The sequence below is a fragment of the Vombatus ursinus genome, unplaced genomic scaffold (assembly GCF_900497805.2).
Source record: "Vombatus ursinus unplaced genomic scaffold, bare-nosed wombat genome assembly UNPS02014874.1, whole genome shotgun sequence".
NCBI classification, from domain to species: domain Eukaryota; kingdom Metazoa; phylum Chordata; class Mammalia; order Diprotodontia; family Vombatidae; genus Vombatus; species Vombatus ursinus.
The window spans coordinates 4,745,371-4,764,006 of record NW_020954652.1 but is presented as its reverse complement, the minus strand read 5'-3'; the positions used below and the strand labels follow the sequence as shown (position 1 = coordinate 4,764,006).

At 40.4% G+C, this 18,636-nt stretch overlaps 1 long non-coding RNA gene across 2 annotated transcripts in view; it reads left to right on the top strand.

The window, feature by feature from the left end:
• The window catches only part of LOC114028228, a 94,253-nt gene that overhangs the window by 7,069 nt on the left and 68,548 nt on the right, over positions 1–18,636 (top strand). Inside the window, exons 2-3 of one of the 2 annotated variants that reach the window (XR_003567336.1) lie at positions 8,230–8,377; positions 11,576–12,081. This is a non-coding gene — a long non-coding RNA (uncharacterized LOC114028228). Of the gene's footprint in view, positions 1–8,229; positions 8,378–11,575; positions 12,082–18,636 lie in introns of those variants that run through there. The other variant, XR_003567337.1, reaches the window with a different exon arrangement.

Here is an 18,636-nt window from a genome sequence, read left to right as displayed (position 1 = left end):
GTGTGTGTGTGTGTGTGTGTGTGTGTGTGTGTGTGTGTGTGTGTGTGTGGTGAAATGGGGAGAGTGGACTAAGGCCAGCAGTGGAAACAATTCTGGGATTTAAGGTCAATTCTAGTCTAGGCTACAATTGATGTTAGGATATAGGAACAAAGAAACATCCTCCCAGAAACAAATGTCACTGAGAGCCCCCTGGTCTGGGAGTCACAGCAGGGAGGGTGTGGGTACAAAGCTTAACAACATATCTCTCCAGACCTTCATTTGTGGCATGGGAATGAAGCAGAGGAAGTGAGAGCTCTTGCCATGGGCTATAGTGGTGATGGTTCTTAGAGCTGAGAGGCAGGTGACTTCCTCATCATAGGGGTAAAGAAATCCCAGGCTACAGAGGTCACATGACTGGTCTAAGGTCTCACAGTACAGTTGTTCAAATTGCTAACAGTTTCAAGAGAACAGCTCATCAAGGTTCAAGATAAGGAACCAGCCATCTCCTGACAAATCGTGGAAGTTATTGGTCCCAACCAGTATGGCTATTGGTCCATTGACAGTAGCCATAAATTTGAGAGTTGGAAGAGATTTCATTGTCCATCTAGTCTAACTTGTACACAAAAGGAATCCTCCACATAACGATGTTATTTGTGAAGGGATCATGACATCAGGGCAAGTGAATTGGATTTAAGTGAGGAGGGCTGTGGTAAATCTCCAGCCTCACTTTCTCCTCTGAGCCATCTGTGTCCTGTGAAGAGATATAGCTCAGAACAACTGGAGATGGCCCAGGATGCAGTGAGAGACCCTGGCCTTTTTAAGCTAAGGTCTTTTTCAGGTCTCAGTTTGACTGAGGCAACACTCATTCAGTGATAAAGGCTAAGTAAGAAATGAGTCAAAGAATGGCCTCTTTTACGTAGTCAAAAAAAAAATTGATCTGGGAGGGGAAGACCTTCTGGGTTTCTGGACAAAACAGAAACAGTTGCTATTTACATGCAATCTGAGTCATCAGAGCCCAAACGGTGACCATGTGGGGCTTGGCCTGGGACCTACTGTTGGTCAATTTAATGAGAGTCAGAGTGATTTGGGTTTAAGGCAAGGTCCTTGAGAAAGAAATCTAACCAGTAAACCCCAAGATATCTTGTGAGGTTTCAGTGATCAAAATTTACATTCCTTTGTGCAGAGCACCCGAAGGTAAGGGTATGATACCCTATATCTCTGTAACAGGACTGTTCAGTCTCTGCTTGAAGACATGCAAGGAGGGAAAACTGCCATTACTTGAGGCATCCCATTCTGCTTTTTGTGTCGTTGAGTCATTCAGTTGTGTCAGACTCTTCATGACCCCATGGACTAACTGTCCATGGGATTTTCTTGGAGAAGATATTGAGGTGGTTTGTCATTTTTTTCTCCAGCTCATTCTACAGATGAGCAAACAGAGTTAAGTGACTTGCCCAGGGTCACATAGCTAGTCAAATCTGAGATCAAATATGAACTCCGGTCTTCCTGACTCCAGGCCCAGTGCTCTTTCCTACATACTAAATTCTGATTTTGGAAAGCTTTGACTGTAACGAACTCTTTCCTGACATTGAGCCTAAATTGGACTCTAAGTAAACTTACATCACTCACAATTGACATAATAACTCATTTTGTCAAACAAACAAAGCAAATGAGGAAGTAGGTCTGGAAGTGAGGACATTTACTTGGTTGTTCCCCAGTCTACAACAGGAATTTCCCTGCCAACTCTAAGGGAATTATAATTTCTTCCCTGAAAATATGATTTAAGAATAGTTCCATGCTATTACGCATTTTTCGTAATTGTAAATGAAGAATTCTATGCATACCAACCCTTTTCAGTCTCTTTCACTGGTCCACTTTCCCCTTCCCACCCACTAAGTGTGAGTGTTCCCAAAGATTCATTCATCAGCCGTATTCACTTTCTCCCTCTGTCCCTCTCTTTTCTCTCTCTCTCTCTCTCTCTGTGTTTCTGTACCTGTCTTTCTTTCTGTCTCTTTCTCCCTTTCCTTGATAACTTCATCTTTTTCCATGGATTCAATCACAACTGCTATGCTTATGACTCCTACATCTGTAAATCCAGCCTCAATCTCTCCCCTGAGTGCTAGTCCCACATGTGGTGGGTTGTTGGTGGTGGAAGGAGTGGAGCTCCATACCTTAGGTTTCACGAGGCAGTTAGGTGGCACAGTAGGAAGAGTACTGAGCCTGAAATCAGGGAGACCAGAATTCAAATCTGGCCTGAGACACTTACTAGCTGTTCGACTTAAGCAAGTCACTTAACCAATGGTTTGCCTCAGTTTCCTCAACTGTCAAATGGGGATAATAACAGCACTTATTTCCCAGTGTTGATGTAAGGATCAAATGATATAATATTTATAAAGCACGTGGCACATTGTAGGTGCTACGTAAATGTGCATTCCCTTCCTTTCATGGAAGTCCTAGTCTAGAAACTCCCCTTTATGCAATCATCATTTCAAATAAGTCTGCAATCTCCTTTATTATGCACTGGCTTCTTTACATTTCAAAGCTTCTTCCTGCCTGCCCCCCTCCAAATAATACATCTTCTATAGGTAGTTCTCAGCATCCCTTATAGAATATGGTAGAAGATGGGGTTTCCTAGCATCTACCCTACCACACATCCCAGTCATCTTCTAGACAGTTCCCTAGGGACCAAACAGTCCCTACTCAGTAGGGACCAATCAGGAGTTGCTCTGTCAGCCTGACAAGATGTAAGTCCTTCATCAAGGAGCCAGAGTCTATTTCTGCGGGAAGTATCTCTAAGACCCTGAGAGGAAGATATAGCCAGCCTTTCCCAGGAGAATGAGCCAGAGAATATACTTGCTTTCTGTTGCATTTCTCCCCAGCTTTGAGCAAACTTAAGGTTTCCTTCATCTCTTCATCTTCAAAGTGAATAGAATCACATTTATAATACTTTCTGTCAGTCTGTCAATAAACATTTATTAAGTGTCTGCTATGTACCAGTAGTACTATGCTAAACACTGGAAATACAAAAAGAGGCAAAAGCTGGTCCTGCCTTCCAGGAACTTACAATCTAATGTTTATTGACTAATCCCCATTTCTCCGTCTTCAGGGTGAGGAGAAACACTGTATAATACTTTCTTCATCAAGTAGCTAAAAGTCTTAGTGATGAATGAGGGTCAAGAAAAGCCAGCATTTCTCATCTCTTATATTCCCAACCCTTAGCACAGTCCTTCATATAGAGCAGTCACCTAAGAAATGTTTGTTGAATTGGATAGAGTTACATTAAGCAAATGACCTCAAGGGTACAGATCATATCTTATATTTTTTTATCCTACCTAGCACTCACACAGGATTAAATACATAGTGGATGTTTGCTTAATGATAGCTTAGGCCTAGATTTGAATCTGTATTCACCCAGAGTGACTCTACCCTAAGTGAAATACTTCATGTCTTCTGATGTATTTCCTTTTTAATAACATTTTCTAAAGAGAATGATTTATCTTTCATATACTTATAGCCTGTGAGGTGCCATAAATGATAAGGATGGAGAGAGGAATTTAGAAAATAAACCCTTTAAAAGAAGACCTAAGAGGATGAGGATCCATTTGGAAATTGAAGAGCTCTCAAGTTCGTTTTGAGATATTCTTTCCGGGAATATTTCAGTTTCAACCTGTTCTCACCCATCTGGCTGCTTTATTAACAAAAGAGGGTAGCAATTGAAAAGACTTTTGCTTGAGGCAACAGACTTTCCAAAAATTCACAGAAAGAACTTTTGAGATGCTCTTTATCATATTTTTTCTCTTTCTCTCTCTCTCTCTCTTTTTTTTATTATTTGGAAAAAATAAATCCCAACCGGAGGGAGAACATTTTATGGAGAGTGTGTGCATAGAAACTCTGAGTGACTCACACATGGTGTTGTAGGTCTATTCCGGTGTGTGGGTGTTTACAGAACAATTACATAAGTGGCATCCTAGCAAAGGACTTTTGACATTTGTGGCAACTTAATGGAGTTCTTTTCATCGCTGAAAATGTCCTAATTGTTGTTTCCTCAAATCTAAAATGCATAAAACCAGTGAAGCATCTTAAATTGCTTCTTGGATATTTCTACCAAGAATTCGCTTTGTTCGCAAAGGAGCTGAAGAAATTTATTTTTGAGAAAATACACAAGATTAAGTTAGAAGAAATGTCAATGATTTGATCATTCAGCTTACATTGTCTGGAAGTACAGACTATCTTTGGAAAAAAAAAAACCAAACAGCTTACACCCCATGCAGTTCATTGCAATTCTTCTGGTTAAGGGTTGGTTAGCATTTCCTCTTGCAACCTATGCACCCTTGGCTTTCATCCAGGAGCAAGGTTACCTGGCCTAGTTTACATAGGTCTGTCTCGGAATTTTCCAACCACATATCTTGGTAAGCACTAGGATTCTAGATTCCACTCCCTTTATAAACAGCAAGCATGGAATCCAGAGGGATGCCATTTTTATTGATAAAAATAACATTCAGAGAAGAGTTTGGTCACTTCTTGGAGCACTGATCAGAATGAAGTGTAGTATAGTAGAAATGGTGCTGTATCCGGATTGAAAGGACCTAGTTTCAAATCCAGGCTCCTCCATTTAATACTTATGGGACTACAAGTGAATCACTTTAGTGACTGTAAATGATGGGTCTGGAGTAGATGACCTCTAATATTCTTAAATCCATGATTCTATGAAACATTGCTTTTGAAAACAGAGGACAAAAATACTATTAGGTTATAAAAAATGAAGAAAGGGACAGATTCAGAGAAACTTTAGAAGTCTTATATGGACTGATGCAAAATGAAGTGAGCAGAACCAAGAGAATGACTTATATAAAAACAACATTATAAAGAAAACACCTTAGAAAGACTTAACTTTGGTCAGTGTAATGACCAACCGTAATTCCAGAGGACTGATAATGAAGTGAGCTGCACACTCCCTGACAGGAGTCCTGATGGACTCGGGATACAAAATAAATATTTTTTCAACATGGCTGATGCGGTAATTTGATTTGTTTGACTATACATATTTGTCAAAAGGGTCTTGGTTATTTCTTTTCTTTTTCAATGGAAGGGGAGGTGGGAGATTTTTGTTAATTAAAAAAATTAATTTAATTTAAAAAATACACCACTAAGGAAATCTCCAAGCTATCTTCCAATTTGAAGAACGAAGGAAACAGCTTACTAAAGGTCTCAGACACTTATCTTCTTCCTTTTTGGTTTCTCTATGCGACTCCAAGATCTTGGGGTTCATAGCATTATAGAGGTTAATAGAATTATTGAATATAGAGCTAGAAATGATTTTAGAATTCATCTTGTTCAGTACTTCCATTTTACAGATAAGGAAACTGAGGGCCATAATGGTTAGTATCATAAAGCCCAGTGGGTCCTTGGATATTATTATCTAAATAGAGGTTGGCAAACTATGGTCTGTAGGCCAAATCTGGCTTGTTATCTGTCTTTGTATAGCCTATAAACTAAGAATGATTTTTACAATACAGTTTTATTGTATCTAAATTTCTAGATTCTAGGAGAAGCCTTTTATTTTATAGAGGAGAGGTCTAGAGAGGTTAGGCTCATAAGATAATAAATTTTAAAATGGAAGAGACCTAAGGAGCCATAAAGTCCAGCTTCCTTCTTTTACATGCAATGGAGAACTGGGATTCTAAGTCCTTATAAGTATTCCCTGCTTAATGCAATTGCCACATGGAGCATGTGCAGATATTGTTTTAGTCTGCTTACCATCTGACAGTAACTGAAATGCTCTGAAAAGTGACCTGTGGCACCCAACCCAGCTGTGAAGACCAGGCAGCCATTGGGAAGTGAATTTACTGGGGTGAACGTGTGTAACAAGTGCATTAAGTCTGAGACCACCCTCTGCAGGGACTGAGGAAGTGGAGGAGAGTGTGTGTCCTGATTCAAAGCAATGGCTCCTACTTCTGTTCTTTCTCTATCTTCTTAGTGAATATCTCTTTGTAGAAACTAATCAATTTTAAATGATACTACGGTACTAATCACAAGAGGGTATCGGTTATATAAAGGAGATACCTCCTCTAACTGGAGATTGACATTGGAGAAAACATCAGAATGGGGGGCTCGAGCTGACAGCATGAGAGACAAACCATGAGGAACTCCTGTGACCCTGAGGGAAAGATATTGCCTTCTTTTGGGGCACCCAATTCGTCAGCTCAAATGGAAACTGGGATAAGGAGTTTAGAAAACTGAATCCCAGAAAAATGAAATGACTTTCTAAGTTCACACAGGCAGCAAGTAGAAGGACAAGGATTTGAACCTGTGTCTTCTGACTCAGAATCCAGCATTCTTAGGACTTGGAATTTATTGCTGTTTGTTTGGCAATCCCGAATGACTTTTTGGCAGGTCCCTGAGTAAAGATGGGAAACTGAAGTTATGAGGGTGGTGCTATTTACGGGTTAAAAAGAAACAGAACAAAGGTCAAGGCAATAATCGGATGGGTTTTGACTCATAGAGGTCAGTTACTGCCCTGCTAACCCCCTTTTAAAGAAGACAGCACAGCCAGAGCACACCCAAGTGCAGCTGCACATACCCAAGTGCCCTTGGATTCTTTCCACATGACTAGAGCTCTTGAGCAAGTTTCTTATGCACTGGAAAGGAAGCAGCAATGCCCCAGGGTTTTCTGCCGTTACAGTTTAGTAGAGAAGTAGGGTTCTCTGAACTTTGTTGGCTTTGGGCAAGGAGATGGTGATAAAATGTTACTTATCAATGAGTTATTGAATTAAATACTTGGAGTCTCTGACTCTGCTAGAGTCACATTCATCCAAGGAGCTCACCTACATTAAAAAACATCAACTCTGGCTTCCTGATTCTCCATGTAGAAGGTATTTATAAATATTATTCTCCTGACTGAGGGTGGAGAAACTGAGAACCTAAGATATGGTCAAAGGGCAGCTCTATGGTACAGTGGGTAGAGTGCCTGGAGTCAGGAAGACTCATCTTCCTGAGTTCAAATCTGGCCTCTGACACTTACTAGCTGTGTGACCTTGGGCAAGTCACTTAACCCTGTTTGCCTCAGTTTCCCCACATGTAAAATGAGCTAGAGAAGGAAATAGCAAACCACTTCAGGACCTTTGCCAGGAAAACCCCAAATGGGGTCATGAAGAGTCAGACACGGCTGAAACGACTGAACAAGACATGGCCAAAGCTACAGAGAAGCACAGTGGTTATAGAATTCTATAAATAAATATGTACTTTTATAAAATAATAATCCTGTAGTAAGGTTTGGAAGGATCTTAAAGGCCATCTGGTCTGACTCCATTTTACAGATGAGGAAACTGAGGCCTGAAGAGAGGAAGTGACTTGCCCAAATTCATACAAATATAAGATTATTGGATCTAAAGCTGGTAAAGATCATCTGGGCCAACTTCTCATTTTACTGATGAGGAAACTGAAGCCAAGTGGATGTTATGTGAATTGCCCAAATCACACAGATAGTAGGAGTCAGAGGTGGGATTTGAATCCTGCTCCAATGACTCCAAACCCAGCTCTTTTTAAAGGCAGCTAGTTGTCATGATGGAGTACTAGATCTGGAGTTGGGAAGATCTGAGTTCAAATTTGACCTCAGACACTTACTGGCTATGTGACCCTGGGCAACTCACTTAATCTAAGTCTGCCTCAGTTTCCTCATCTGTAAAAGGAGGGGGGGGGAAATCACACTATCTCCCAGGGTTATTGTAAGGATAAAATGAGGGAATATTTGTAAAGTATTTTGCAAACCTTAATGTGCTATTATAAATGCTAGCTGCTATAATTATTATTATTAATTTTTCACTGTTCCTTTTAGCCTTTTAGATGAAAAAATGAATGTTAAAAGGCTGATTCCACTGGGTACAGTGTGTGAAAGTGTTTTTTAAACCTAAAGCATAATACTAGTAGGGTTCTTGGTTATTTGTTTTATTTTAAAAATGATTTATTAATGAATTTTGATTTTCAAATATATTCATTTTCCAAAAATACCATAACATAGTTCCCTTCCTCATAGCTGACAAATAGAAGAGTTAATTAAAACTGACTGATACAGCAAGTGTGACCGAACGAATATATAGCATTCTGCAGTAGCAGTTTGCCACTTTTTTACTAAGAAAAAGGTAGTGTGTGCCAATAGTTCCAACATTAGTTATCTGGTTGCCTTATGTAAATTGTCATCTTTTGCAGGTTGTCAATCTGTATTATGTTCTCTTTTATTGTTGTCTTCTTTCATAGGACTTCGGTCACTGTGTGTGCTGCTGTCCTGGTACTGGTACTACTTTTGGGTTGTTTCGTAGTGAATCTCATTTTGTCTGACACCTCTGAGCTACAAAAAGTTTATCAGATAATCACAAATCCATTGCCATGAGCTGTCCTTGCTTTGGTGAGTGTGCTGAGATGGGTTAAATTAAAGTCTAGCCTGTAAGATCCTCAAGCCATTATATCATCCGTTCTTCCCCATTCCCCTGCAATTATTCCTTCTCAGAGATACAGATGCAGACAAACTCAGGAAGCCAGTGGAACTCTGGTTGTGCATCACTTCCTTCTCTGTTGGCCCTTACTCTAGCTGCATAGAACCTGAAGGCCTTCCCGGTGACAAACATATACCTAAGATGGGTTTATTGCTAGAGTCTTAGTTGTGGTGATAGTGAGTGAGATGAGTATCATCTGATGAATCCCCAGGTATGTAGCAAGGGCTGCAATGGAAAGGTTTAAAAAAGACACTGAAATAGACTGAGTTTGCTGATTCCTGAAACCAAATCTTAAAATTATTTTTATTCAGTTACATTCAAAATAATCCTAAGTCTTTAGAGACAGTTTTGTTTTTGTCTTCATATCCTTACTCCCTAGTGTGGTGACCTGCACCCTGCAGGTGCTTAAGAAGTGTGTGTTGAATTAGATTGAATGCTATCCAGTGCCTTTGTTTTCTACTGGGTGAAAAAAAACTTGGTTTATTTATTTGGAAATATTTATTATTTTATAGATGTTATTTTTCTTATTAATCTTCTTGGTCCTATCAGAATTCTCATGTGGCAGATTGGTGGTGGTGTAAGCCAGGCTTCCCATAAGTAGTGAAGTGGAAAAGAAAATGAAGAGCATGGTATATTGAATAGAAGGAGCACTGGGCACTGAGAATCAAGAGATCCGTGGCCTACTATCATAGAATCTCAGAATTTGAGAGTTGGCACCTCATTGGCCATCTTTTCTTGCTCTTGGGTCATTTCAGTTATGTCTGACTCTTCATGACCCTATTTTGGGGTTTTCTTGGCAAAGATACTAGAGTGGTTTGCCATTTTTTTATCCAGCTCATTTTACAGATGAGGAAACCGAGGCAAACAGCATTAAGTGACTTGCCCGGGGTCACACAGTTAGTCTCAAGTGTCTAAGGCTGGATTTGAACTCAGGAAGATGAGTTCCTGATTCCAAGCCCAATGCGCTATCCACTACCCAGTGGCCATCTAGTTCAACCCACACATAAGAGATATTCTCACTATAAAACATGCTTGATTATTGGTTATTTGTTTTTCTGCAGGTGGTCCACCCAACCTTCTAGGAGCCTTACTCTCTTTCTGTTGTCATCTTAAAGATACCAGTAGAGCACAAGGTCTGCTCATCTTTGCTCTCTCTCTCTCTCCCCACATAACTAGAGCCTCTTTCTCTGCCATATATTTCTTTGATAACACACAGTTGGCGATTTATAAGTATATGTTGGGGCGGCATGGGGGGGCGGTGGCACAGTGGATAGAGCACTGGCCCTTGAGTCAGGAGGACCTGAGTTTGAATCTGGCCTCAGTCACTTGACAGTAGCTGTGTGACCCTGGGCAAGTCACTTAACTCTGGGTACCTCACCAAAACAAACAAACAAAAAACCCCAAAAGTATGTATTGAATGGAATATGAGTTAGGCTGCCCAAGCTCCCATAAGTAGGCAGGATGTAATAAGCATTCAGTAAGCACCCAGTGCCCTAGAGTTGGAGAACCTGGGTTCAAACTCTACCTCTGCTTCTTACTGTCTGTGTCCTCAGGCAAGTTATTTAACCTCATTGGGCCTCAGTTTTCTCATCTATAAAATGTAGTGATTGTAGTAGGTGACCTCTAATGTCACTGCCAACTCCGGATTTATGAGGCAGACAGGTGGTCCAGTAGATAGAGCGCTGGACTTGGAGTCAAATCTGGCCTCAGACACTTTTTAGATGTGTTACCCTGGCCAAGTCACTTCATCTATGTCTGCCTTAGCTTCCTCATCTATAAAATGGGAATGCTAACAGCCCCTACCTCCCAGAGCTGTTGTGAGGATCAGATGAGATAATAATTGTAAAGTGCTTTGCAATCTCAAGGGACTATATAAATATTGATGTTGTTGTTACTTCTATTATTATTATTATATATTATCCTATTATTATTCTTGTTATTATCCTAAGGGCTATTAGGTGGGACAGTGAATAGAACACCAGGCCTGAAGTCAGGAAGACTCATCTTCCTGAGTTCAAATCCAGCTTCAGACATTTACTAGCTGTCTGACCCTGGGTAACTCACTTAATCCTCAGTTAAAACCCTAAGTTTGACTCAGTTTCCTCATCTGTAAAATGAGCTGGAGAAGGAAATGGCAAACCACTCCAGCATCTTTGCCAAGAAAACCCCAAATGGCGACATGAAGAGTCAGACGTGACTGAAACAATTGAACAACAACATTGTTATCCTAATACGTGCCAGTAACTGTGCTAGGCAGTAGAGATACAAACACTGAAATGAAACAATCCTTTCTCTCAAAGAGCTTGCATTCTACTGGGGAAAATAACACTTACCTGTATAAATACATGTAGAATGATTTATGTAGAAGTGATACAAAGTAGTTAGGAAGGAAAGACACTAGCAGTTAGTGGTGGTGGGAAAAACCAGGAGAGGTTTCAACGATCCCTACAGTCTCTTCTGGGTTGAAAATTCAGTGTGTCCTGGTACATAGTAGGTACTTACAGTATTCTCTGAACCTGTGGTCCCTGGCCATTATCACCTGGTTAAAGTGGGTCAGAACCGTGGGCCCACTGATGCTGCTGTGGTAACCTGTGGAGGTGAACCTGGTTATTCAAACCAGGCCTGTCAGTGGCAAAGACCCTTAACCACCAAGGGGTCTGTCATTATCAACATCGTAATTACACAGCAGATTTTGCAGAAGAGGCCCCTTTACTCAGTCTGATGGGTGTTGTCTTAATCACTACATAGCTATTTGTTCAAACCACAGACACCTATTAAGGAGATTGCCTTCACAGATGAGCCTCCTTCTTCCATTCGAGACTTAAAGACAGATAGAATTATTGTTTATCTATTGCAATTCTCTGAGAAGCTGCAGGCCTTTTCTTTTAATTTGCTATCTAGGGTGTCTCCTGGGGTCTGAGTGCTTTGTGTTTGTACGTTGGAGTTGGAGTTATCCATGCTCGTGTGTCCTTCCTCTGGAAAGTGGTCATTTCTATTTGTTCAAAATATACCATGAAGCAGTGATCTGATTGTTTTATTTTTTAATCTATGGATACTTTTTATCTTTATGTCACCTTCACTTCTAAATGTATCATCTCTTCTCCCCACAGAGCCGTCCCTTGTAACAAAGAATAAGAGAGAGAGAGAGAGAGAGAGAGAGAGAGAGAGAGAGGAGAAAGAGAAAGCAATCAGAAAGACTAATGAATATGTCAGCTGTTCTACTGGGCTCAGTCTTTGTGATGGCTTCATACCCATATTCTTTCATCTTTGAAAAGAAGGGAAGGAGATGAATTTTCTTCTCTCCTCTTTCAGACCATGCTTGATTATTGTAATTTTATAGCATTTAGGTTGTTAATTTTACCATTGACATAGAGGTAAGCCACTGGGTATACTGCTTTTCTGGTTCTGCTTACTTCGTGTTGTATGAGTTTCTACAAGTCTGCCTATGTTTCTCTGTATCCTTCATATTTGTCATTTTGTAGGGTATTAATATATTTCATTAAATTTTTGTTGATTCTCCAGTCAACCTGCCATTTCTTTTCACAGGGGGCTTAGGGAGGATTGGGAGAGTGGAAGTGATTAGTGTCTGTTACACCAACACCAACAATAATGATAATAGAATTTATATAGCTCTTTAAGGTTTTGCAAAATGCTTTACAAATATAATCTCACTTGATCCCCATAACAATCTTGTGAAGTGAGTGGTACTATTGGTAATAATAATAACTACCATTTATTATTTAATGCATACTATGTGCCAGGCCCTGTGCTAAATGCTTTACTATTATTATCTCACTTAACCTTCAAAACAACTCTGTGAAGTGTGTGTTAATATTATTATTATTAAACTTTCTGAAATGCATGCTACTATTATCTCCATTTTCCAGATGAAGAAACCAAGGCAAAAAGAGGTCAAATAACTTGCTTAAGTTTACACAGCTAGTAAGTGTCTGAGGCAGGATTTGAACTCAGGTCTTCTCAACTCTTAAACCCAATACTATCCACTCCCCCATCTAACTATATTTCAATCACCAGTTACCTATAGGAAATTTCAACCTGGATGTCCCAGAGACATCTCAAATTCAATGTCCCAAACAGAACTCATTCTCTTTCCCTCAAAATCTACCCCTTTTCCAAACATCCCTATTTCTGTCAAAAGGATCACCATCCTTCCAGCGTCCCAGGTTCACAAACTTGGGGTTATCCCAACCTCTCTTATCTCATGTAGTCAAACAGTTGTCAAATCTCATCATTTGCACCTTCACAACATCTCTTACCTGTGACCCCTTCTCTCTAGTCACACAGCCACCACCTTAGTTCAGGCCCCCATTCTCTTTTATTTAGATTATTGCAATAACATTCTCTATATTACTTCCAAAGTGATTTTTCCTTAAGCTCAGATCTGACCTTGCAACTCCCCTACTCAACCTCCACTGGCTTTCTATTTCTTATGGAATAAAATATCCACTGTTAAGGTTTTTAAAGCCCTATACAACTTGGCCCTGACTTCTTTTTTAGCCTCCCTGGATGTTATTAGAGTTGGGGGCAGCTAGGTGCCTCAGCAGATAGCACACTGGGCCTGGAGTCAGGAAGACCTGAGTTCAGATGTGACCTCAGACACTTAATAGCTGTGTGACTCAGGGCAAATCACTTAACCTCTACCTGCCTCAGTTTTCTCAATAGTAATATGGGGATCACATTCTCCACACTGGAAGCAGACCCCTACCTTAACAAAGAATTTATAACTCAAGTAATTGGCTGGGATCATAAGCAAACCTCGCAAAAAGAGTCAGTCAATATTATCTTACTTTGGTGACAAAGAAGATTGAAACATACAACCAGAAGAAGACAACAAAGTCAAAGCTCCTACATCCAAGGCTTCCAAGAAAAATATGAATTGGTCCCAGGCCATGGAAGAGCTCAAAAAGGATTTTGAGAAGCAAGTAAGAGAAGTAGAGGAAAAACTGAGTGATGCAAGAAAATCATGAAAAACAAGTCAACAGCTTGTTAAAGGAGACCCAAAAAAATACTGGAGAAATAACACCTTAAAAAATAGCCTAACCCAAATGGCAAAAGATATCCAAAAAAAACAGTGAGGAGAAGAATGCCTTTAAAAAGTAATTTGGGGATCATAATAGTATTCACTTCCTGGGGTTGTTGTGAGGATCGAATTTGTGAAGTGCTTAGCACAGAGAAGACATTTAATAAATTGTACTTTGTTTCCTTCCTTCCTTCCTTCCTTCCTTCTTTCCTTCCTTCCTTCTTTCTCCTCCCCTACTCTGTGACCCAGCCAAATGTCCTTCTCTCTCTTCTTTACACACAGCATTCTATTGCCCATCTCTGTACCTTGTATTGGCTGTCACCTATGCCTGGAATCCACTCCTTCCTCACCTTTGATTCACCAGGCCCTTCTTTTCCTTTAAAATACAGCTCAACCTTAGACCTAAAGCTTTTCCTGATCCTTGTTAGTGTCCCTTCTTTTCAAATTCCTTCGTATACATTTTTTTATTCTTTTATTTTTATTCATGTTCATATATGTATGTATGTATGTATGTGTGTGTGTATATATGTATCCTTGTTGTCTCTTCCATTCAAATGTAAGAACCTTGTGAGTAGGGATTTTTTCCATTCATTGTAGTTGTTCTCACAGCAGCTTGTACAGTGCCTGGCACAAAGTAAGTGCTTAATAATTGCTTGTTGAGTGGCTGAGACTAGGTTTGTAATGCCCCTCTGATGCTACTACTGGTTTTGATATATGCCTTACATACATTATCTCATTTGATCCTCACAGCAACTTTGTGAAACAGACCCTATAAGTATCATTTTTCCCATTTTACAGATAGGGAAAGTGAGGTACACAGAAGTTAATTGGCTTGCTCTATGATCAAAAAGTTATTAAGCATCAAAGGTGGGATTTGAACCTATGTCTTTCTTGGCTTCAAATCTGGCATTTTTTTCACCAGTATCTGTTGCAGTCCTTGGGTAAGCCCAGTAAGGACTTAATAAATGCTTATTGATCCATAGCTAATGTGGAAATATGTTATTATGATTGTACATGTATAACCTACTTGCCGTCTTGAGGAGGGAGAAAAAAATTTGGAACTCAAAATCTTATAAAAGTGAATATTGAAAACTGTCTTTATATGTAATTGGAAAAGAATAAAATAATATTAAGTAGGAAAAAAATAAATGTTTGTTGATCTACTGATATGATACACTGCTTCAGCAGTGGCATTGAAACATCTCCCCATTGTCAAAAGAGGTGGGGCTGGGTCCTGGCTCTGGGATTTACAATTTGCATTATCTTGGGCAGGTCAATTTTAATTTCTCTGGACCTCAGTTTCTTCATCAATAACAGGAGTTTTTAACCTGGGGTTCATTGATCTGTCAGGGGTCCATGGACAGATTTCAAGAGGTCCATGAACTTAAACAGGAAAAAAGTGACATCTTTATTTCAATATAATTAGTTTCCTTTGTAATGTCCTGTACTTTTACGCATCTAAAACCCTGATTTTAAGAGGAGTTCCCTAGGTTTCAGCAGGCTGCCCAAGGGATCAGTGACATACAAAAGAGGCGAAGGACACCTAAGGTATAAAATGAAGTCACTGGATTAGATGATCTCCAGGGCACTTCCAGCTCGAGTTCCTACGACCTTGAGAAAAAGGACAATATAACTGCTCTTGCAGTTGAGCTATTAAGCAAAACAAATGAAGAGAATGTGCGATGGGGATTCTGAAAGGCAGAGAAATCTCTTGCCAAGATTGTGAGCAAAGAACAGGAAACAAAGCTAAAAACTACAAGCAGGGAGGAATCAAATTGGTTTCCTTGCCTGTGGGTGGATGAGGAGGATGGAGGACTACCGCAGGAAGGCTTAAAATGACAAGATGACAGGAAAGAATACTTTTTATAGAGGGAAAAGAAGTGGATCGGCCGCCTGGGAGGGGAGCGAGCTCCTCCTCACTTGGGATTTTCTAGCAGAACCTAGAAGCCCACTTGTCAGACGTTTTGTGGACAGGATTCTTGTACAGGCCTGGGTTCGATTAGGTGCCCTCTGAGGTTCCTTCAAACTCTGGGGTTCTCTGTATTCTTCATATATTCTTGGACATGAATTCTCTTTTTGGGAGGGTTTTGCTTATGCCAGCCCTGAATTTTCCAGAGAGACAATTACCAATGCTTTCATGTAGCCCCTGTTTACCCTAACAAATGCACCATGTGCTCTGACCCTCCCTTTTAAAGCTAAGCTGACCACATCTTCCCCTTAGAGTACTAGGGTAGCTTGAGGGGTCAATGTCTCCCTTCTCTACTACCATTGACTTGAGCCCCCACTGGCTGATAATATTTGTAAAGTGCTTAGCTCAGTACCTGGCACATAGCAAGCACTGAATAAATGTTAGCTATTATTATTAATTTTATTATAGTTGTTGTTGTTAGGGGTTACAGACTAGTGCCCCAGTTCCATTTAACCACTTAACGTTGGTTAGCTTTTTTGAAAGGAATATTGACTTCAAAGTTATAGCCAGAATAGATGCCCAAGTATTTTCCTCAATATCTCCAGGGCATTCTCTCCTTTATACCACCTCAGTCTCTTGGGGAGTAGGGTCAAAACTGAGCTCGGTTTCTGCATGGCAGGTTAATATCCAGATGTAATACATCTGCAGGATGAACCCAAGTTACAGATACAGAAAGGAAGGAAGGAAAGAAAAAAGAAGGAAGGAAGGAAGGAAAGGAAAGGAAGAAAGGAGACAGGAAAGGAGGAAAGAGAGATGGATAGAAAGAGAAAAATAAAGGAAGGAAAGGAAAGAGGAAATAAAAAAGACAGAAGAAGGAGAGGGAGCAAAGAGAGGGAAGAAAGAAAGAAAAGAAAATTAACTTATTGGTTGAAGATTGAATTTTTTTTTGCTGTTTCAGTCCCATTTTAAAGCATGTTTTATAGATGATTTTTTAAAAAAGTTAAGTATTAAGCACCTACTATATATATGCCTTGTGCTATGTGCTGGAGATACTCCTGCTGGCAGTGAACTTACATTCTGATGAGGGAGGTAATAAGCACAAAAGCATCACTGCCCTGAAGATGAACATGGCCTCAGTACATATGTAAATATCATTCTCCTTTGGACTTCATGGATAAACCTGAGAAAGAAGACACGGGTTGAATGACAGACGGTGTGTGTCTACTGTCTGAGGGCCGTCTGCCTAACTGTGGAGAGGCTGGGCACCAGATGGAGAGCCACCAGGGGATGAATGTTTTTGGCCAAGGCAGCCTATAAAATGGCTTTAAAAAAAAGAGTCCATTGTAGAAATGGGGAAACTAGTTGGAGAGAGAGCTCTAGGGGTAGAGGTTGTGGAGGGAGGGAGGGGATCATGGGAAAAGGCCCTAGAGCTAGAAGGGGCCTCAGTCTACCAAGTCTAAGCTTTTCTCTTATAGACGAGCAAACTGAGGTTGCATGATTTACCCTAGGTTACTCTTTCTGCTGTACCACAGGGCTTCCAAGAGTTGCAAGGGAGGAGAGAGCACAAGAAAGGATACTCCCCTGCTGCCCCACCCTGGAGATCCCACTAGGGCCTGGCAAGTTCACAGCTGTGCTCCTTGGTTTAAAAGTATTGTGAAACCCTCTCTAGATGGGTTAGATAGCTCAACCTCAAAATAGGAAGTGGATATGAGCCTAGCACAGGGCTGCAATACTTGTCAAAAAATCATCCAGCTATGAAAATTCTCCATGCGACTCAAAATTTCCTATCTCTGCTTCCTCCTTCTTACAGCTATCCTCACCTTGTGCCAGGGCACTAAGTCTCAGAACACAAATCTATAGATTCCAGTGCGAACATCAGCCCTAACAGGAATGAAAAGGAGAGTCAAAAAACAATCACTGTTCTCTAATCTTTGTCAGTCAGAAGTACCAGAGCCAAAACTATCATGGGGTGACTGGAGATTCTCACCCCAGCCCCCAAAATCTGGGGTTGGAGTGGGAAATGTAGGATTCCTGGCCCTTCCCTCTCTCCCAGCTCTAGCCACTCTACAACCTGTTTGTGCCTTTGCCTGACCAAAGCTACTACTCCCCTGCCCCTCTGACTCTGACTCCCTGAGATCCTGTGCATGTCACATTCCCCTAGCTTTGTGCCAAAGTAGGTTAATTGCCACAGCTAGGATCACCGGAATCAAAACTAAAACTCAGCCATAATATGAGGCATCATGGTGGGGTGGAGAAAAGAATGGCTTAGACATCCCAAGATAGAGACGCACATCTTGACTTTACTGGTGTCTGTGAGACTTTGGGCAAGTTATTCCAAATCACTGGCACCTGCTTCCTCACCTAGAAAATGAGAGGGTTGGATTAGATGAACTCTAAAGTCTTTTCCAGCGTTAAGTCTATGACCCTAAATGGGTTTAGCTGATATTTTATTATAGAAGCTACTTGCTTTTTACTGATAGGAACAGAGTTTAAACATGGAAGAGGCCTCAGAAGTCATCTGGTCCAATCTTCTCTTTTTAGAGATGTGGAAACTGAGACTCAGATGGATGAATTTACTTGCCCAAGATTGCACAGATAATAAATGGTTAAGCCAGGATTTAAATCTAGGTCCTCTGTCCTCTTGAGGGCTTGTATGGGGAAATTTAATGCCATGAGAAGATCCACCATTTAGGTCTGCAGCTAATCATAGGTACCATATTCTAAAAAGAAACCTCTGTCCTCCACCTCCAAGAACAATTTTGATAATATCGAGTCTAATAGAAGAATAATAGCATTTGTCTGAAGAGACCGATATAAGTGCACCGGAAACTTGTTCACCAACTTAAATTTAAAAAAATAAATATAGAGAAGATTGAAGTACGGGCAAATAGCTGAAGATGTGTATAAGAGTGTGACTCAGACCAGTAAAAATAGCGTGAAGAATGCTGAAGTTTAGAATGAGCTGAGGCTCACAAGGGAAGCAAAAAAACAACAAAAAGGGATTTTAGTGGCAGCTGGGTCTGGAGTCCGGAAGACCCAAGTTCTAATGTGGCCTCAGATATTTACTAGCTATGTAATCTTGGGAAAGCCACGTTAACTGCCGTCTGCCTCAGTTTCCCCATCTGTAACATGGAGAAAATAATGGCATCTACCTCCCAGGTTGTTGTGAGGATTAAATGAGATAATAATTATAAAAGTGCTTAGCACAGTGCCTGGCACAT